General features: G+C 48.0%; 1 non-coding gene across 1 annotated transcript; it reads right to left on the minus strand.

Annotated features, from left to right (window-relative positions):
• Positions 1 to 611: 611 nt before the first annotated feature.
• On the minus strand, positions 612 to 684 carry Trnaa-cgc (transfer RNA alanine (anticodon CGC)). The gene has a single exon. It is a non-coding gene; the product is annotated as a tRNA-Ala (tRNA).
• Between the last annotated feature and the right edge of the window lie 4,780 nt (positions 685 to 5,464).

A 5,464-nucleotide genomic window follows, 5' to 3' on the forward strand; every position in this document is an offset into this window, starting at 1 on the left:
AGATCTACGGATCTGTTTATCTGAGTAACCGTTTTGTACAAACACAGAGCGCAGATGGCTAAGCTCTGCTGATAAGTTCCCTGCATCGGAGATAATTCTATCAAAAAAAATGGGTCAAATGGCTCTGAGCACTATGGGACTCAACTGCTGAGGTCATTAGTCCCCTAGAACTTAGAACTAGTTAAACCTAACTAACCTAAGGACATCACAAACATCCATGCCCGAGGCAGGATTCGAACCTGCAACCGTAGCGGTCTTGCGGTTCCAGACTGCAGCGCCTTTAACCGCACGGCCACTTCAGCCGGCTGGATAATTCTATCCCTGTGAACAAGAGTCCGCAATACGCCACTACGTTGAGATGAGTGATGACAGCTCGTTGCTCATAGATAGAGGTCAGTTTGAGTCGGTTTGCGAAACAAACTGTGACCCAAGCAACCGGAGGAGGAGGAGCTTAGTGTTTAACGTCCCGTCGACAACGAGGTCATTAGAGACGGAGCGCAAGCTCGGGTGAGGGAAGGATGGGGAAGGAAATCGGCCGTGCCCTTTCAAAGGAACCATCCCGGCATTTGCCTGAAGTGATTTAGGGAAATCACGGAAAACCTAAATCAGGATGGCCGGAGACGGGATTGAACCGTCGTCCACCCGAATGCGAGTCCAGTGTGCTAACCACTGCGCCACCTCGCCCGGTCCCAAGCAACCATCTTCTTTTTTTGCGTACCAAGACATCAAGAAACAGGAGGTGTTAAGATTGGCAGACTCTTCAAAAAAATCAAATAAAATGTGTCTTCCGCCCTCCAGCGCGTGTGCAAACTGTGCTGGGTTCTGTTAAAGACGACCTGGTCTAAGGAGACGAGGGATATATAAAATCCCGTGCCAGTGTGGGAAATCATACATTGACCAGACGTGTCGCACTGTTAAGGATAGATGTGCTGAACATTGACGTCACACCAGACTGGGTCAGCCAGAAAAGTCTGCTGTGGCTAAACACGGTCTTGACACGGGACGCAGCACGAACTACGGAGACACAAAGATCCTTTCGTCCGCTTTCACGAACTGGGACTCCATCATTAAACACGCAATCAAAATTCGTGTAAGTAATGACCTGATCAATAGAGACACGGGATTTCAATTAAGTAAGGCATGGGAGCCAGCACTGGCGGTACTAACGCAACATCGGCCGCAGTCTGACCAAGCCGAGTCAACACGGACTGAGCATCAGAGTAAGCAAATTTAAACTGGGCGCCAACACTCTGTCTGCACGAGCGCTGGGTCGCTATTTGCGGCCGCGCTTTTCCCGCGTCGCGAATGAGGAACCCGTGGCCCGTTTGTACGGCAGGGGCACTGGATGTCGCCGTCTCTAGGATTCGTCTACGATTACGTAATACCCTATCCTTAAACCTTGGCGCCTGCACTCTTCCAACGAGTCAGCGTATATACACTCCTGGAAATGGAAAAAAGAACACGTTGACACCGGTGTGTCAGACCCACCATACTTGCTCCGGACACTGCGAGAGGGCTGTACAAGCAATGATCACACGCACGGCACAGCGGACACACCAGGAACCGCGGTGTTGGCCGTCGAATGGCGCTAGCTGCGCAGCATTTGTGCACCGCCGCCGTCAGTGTCAGCCAGTTTGCCGTGGCATACGGAGCTCCATCGCAGTCTTTAACACTGGTAGCATGCCGCGACAGCGTGGACGTGAACCGTATGTGCAGTTGACGGACATTGAGCGAGGGCGTTTAGTGGGCATGCGGGAGGCCGGTTGGACGTACTGCCGAATTGCTCAACACGTGGGGCGTGAGGTCTCCACAGTACATCGATGTTGTCGCCAGTGGTTGGCGGAAGGTGCACGTGCCCGTCGACCTGGGACCGGACAGCAGCGACGCACGGATGCACGCCAAGACCGTAGGATCCTACGCAGTGCCGTAGGGGACCGCACCGCCACTTCCCAGCAAATTAGGGACACTGTTGCTCCTGGGGTATCGGCGAGGACCATTCGCAACCGTCTCCATGAAGCTGGGCTACGGTCCCGCACACCGTTAGGCCGTCTTCCGCTCACGCCCCAACATCGTGCAGCCCGCCTCCAGTGGTGTCGCGACAGGCGTGAATGGAGGGACGAATGGAGACGTGTCGTCTTCAGCGATGAGAGTCGCTTCTGCCTTGGTGCCAATGATGGTCGTATGCGTGTTTCGCGCCGTGCAAGTGAGCGCCACAATCAGGACTGCATACGACCGAGGCACACAGGGCCAACACCCGGCATCATGGTGTGGGGAGCGATCTCCTACACTGGCCGTACACCACTGGTGATCGTCGAGGGAACACTGAATAGTGCACGGTACATTCAAACCGTCATCGAACCCATCGTTCTACCATTCCTAGACCGGCAAGGGAACTTGCTGTTCCAACAGGACAATGCACGTCCGCATGTATCCCGTGCCACCCAACGTGCTCTAGAAGGTGTAAGTCAACTACCCTGGCCAGCAAGATCTCCGGATCTGTCCCCCATTGAGCATGTTTGGGACTGGATGAAGCGTCGTCTCACGCGGTCTGCACGTCCAGCACGAACGCTGGTCCAACTGAGGCGCCAGGTGGAAATGGCATGGCAAGCCGTTCCACAGGACTACATCCAGCATCTCTACGATCGTCTCCATGGGAGAATAGCAGCCTGCATTGCTGCGAAAGGTGGATATACACTGTACTAGTGCCGACATTGTGCATGCTCTGTTGCCTGTGTCTATGTGCCTGTGGTTCTGTCAGTGTGATCATGTGATGTATCTGACCCCAGGAATGTGTCAATAAAGTTTCCCCCTCCTGGGACAATGAATTCACGGTGTTCTTATTTCAATTTCCAGGAGTGTATTTGCGAGCCATTGCAGCAACACATCAGTAAGCACCTGAAGATGACTAGCAGCTGTCTCGTTGAAATATTGTGCATCTTCTTCAACATTATCTGACACGACGCCGGCAAACCATAGAAGCGATGTTTTAAATGTCGTACGACAGTTCATATCAAACTAGGTGACACAGTGGTCAAACGTTGAACTCGGGGTAGGGATGAATGGTGTTCAATTTCCCACGTTTGAATGCAGATACGTGGTCTCTATGGGTTTCCTACATCAATTAAGAAGAATGCTGGAATAGCCACTTAGAAAAATACACAGCCGATTTCCTTTCCTGTCCTTCGCCAGCCTGTCTTCCTCCAGTCCGAGAACGTACTGCCTCTCAGCTTTATCACTGAAAGACGTTAAACCTTGATCTTCGTTCATTCCTACTATACTTCATAACTACTTTCGGTCCCTCCGTAACATTCTTCTTGGTTGTAGAGCACATTATCTAAGATATATCTACGTTTCGATCACTAATGTACGATGTTTACGTGTACATGGGCGAAGCAACTCGTAATTCTAGTGGCCTGTCTTCACCAATGCACCTACAGTTGCTTAAAAGTGGAATAAGAGTTAAAAGTTGCATTGCCTCCATAGTATATCATATTCTGAAAGAGTGACAGAAACGTTGCTGCATTTTACATGAATTGTTTTAGAACCCAAGAGAATTTTTGGCTGTGACTCTGACCATAATTCCAGGCAAATAATAGTGTATATGGAAACTGTAATGTTGTGTAGCATGGGGTGAACTCAACTGGATCTCATACATTGTGTCGCTGTCACATGCTGAGGGTGTGGTCGATCACGTGACACGTCTTGTCTCCAATTGGCTGTCCGGAGTAAGTTCGTGTAAGGCAGCGTGGCTTTTCTGTCCTCTAATTGCGTAGGTTTTAATAACAGAGAGTCGAGCATGGTTTGACGAGAATGGGTGGCGTCAGAGTGTGAACGTGCATAGAGAAAGACTTGTATAGTGTGTGTGTGTGTGTGTGTGTGTATTACACGATTTTGAGTTTCAAATGTTTGTCTTTTTTTCCAATGTTCTTGTGATTATGAGCACATTCCTCTAGAATAGTTCTTTCAAGTATTAGGGAAACCTAAGTGTTAACCGTGGTCTTTATTTATTCTTCCTTGGCACTTTCTAGCTCTTAAGCGTAGCCTCTCACTCTCCATTCTTTCTACGAATTTATTCAGCTTTCTTCCATAATTTAGAGTTGTATCATTTTTTAGTTCTTCTCAAATATCTTGATTCATTAGCCTGTCTTGTATTGTGCAACCTTTAACTATTCTTGGAAATTCATTGCTTGTACTTGAAAACGGCTTTCTTTCTTGTTATTTACTAACTACCCAGGTCAAGCTTCCAAAGATCGGTGTGAGGACTGGAACTTTTTATCACATTTATTGGATGATTCGGATATCAGGCGCTCGTCATTAACTTCCAATGTTTCTGTCTACTGAAATTGTCAGACACTTATTTTGTAAAGTCGATAAAAGCTCATGTGTGGTTGTTTATTATATTCTCTGCATTTCTTACGTTATCCTTTCTAAAATAAGAACTGCAATTTTCGGTTAGCATCCTTCGGTAAAACTCATTCATTCCCCAGGCAGTACTACTTTCGTTCTGTTTTTAAGAGCCATGTTTAAAATCTTATCAAATATCTTGTACGCTGAGTCCCGTCGACTAATTCGTCTGTAGTTACCGTATAGGCTTTATTCTCCTTTTTTGAAAAGTGAAACACCCTTACAGTCTTTGGGTGTACTTTAACTCTTGCACCTCTAAGAGATGTAGTAGTCGTGGGTGTAGTAAAATTCCTCCATGTTCAGAAGAAGCAGAACACATTGAACGACTACAGACAGGTCGTTCATATTCACAGAACATATACACTACCACTAGTATGTTTTGCAGAAATAATTAGCTTTTGAACCATGTCGGCAAGCACGTTCAAGGTCAACAAAGATATGTCGGCGCAACATCACCTACCGGAAAAACGTGCCTACGCCTGCCGTTTCCGCTATAAACCGAAGATAATGGATCAGTGTCGCCCGAGCAGATTTTCAGGATGCCTCGCAGACATATAAGCGAACCGTACGTCAAATCAGAGAGTTTGAAAGAGGTCACATTATTGACATGAGAGAAAGTAATACATTCATCAGGGATATTTGCTGCTCGTGTGGGACGAAGTGTTTCTGCAGTGCAACGGGCGTCTGCAGAATAATTCACGGACGGCCATAGAACGCGACGAGATGTGTTAGATAGCACCTACTACCTTCAGAGAGGACAGACTCTTGAAACGAATGACATTTCAGGAATGTTCCTCTCCTCGTCGACTCTGGCGCAACAGTGGAACAGTGTAACACATCCTAGTCTCCAAGCGATGACAGCCCGTCTCCGTTTATTACGGCATGGGTTACGTGCGTGTCGTCCACTTCTCCGCCTACCTTTGACGAATGTGCAGATACATGCTAGACCGTTATGGTGTGTGGAACGACTGCACTTGGAACACGAATGGCAACAGATAATGTTTCCGGGCGAATATAGGTTTTGTTTGTTTTAAATGTGGCCACATTTTGCTTCGCCGCA

This window comes from Schistocerca nitens, chromosome 8 (assembly GCF_023898315.1).
Source record: "Schistocerca nitens isolate TAMUIC-IGC-003100 chromosome 8, iqSchNite1.1, whole genome shotgun sequence".
In the NCBI taxonomy this organism is placed as follows: Eukaryota; Metazoa; Arthropoda; class Insecta; order Orthoptera; family Acrididae; genus Schistocerca; species Schistocerca nitens.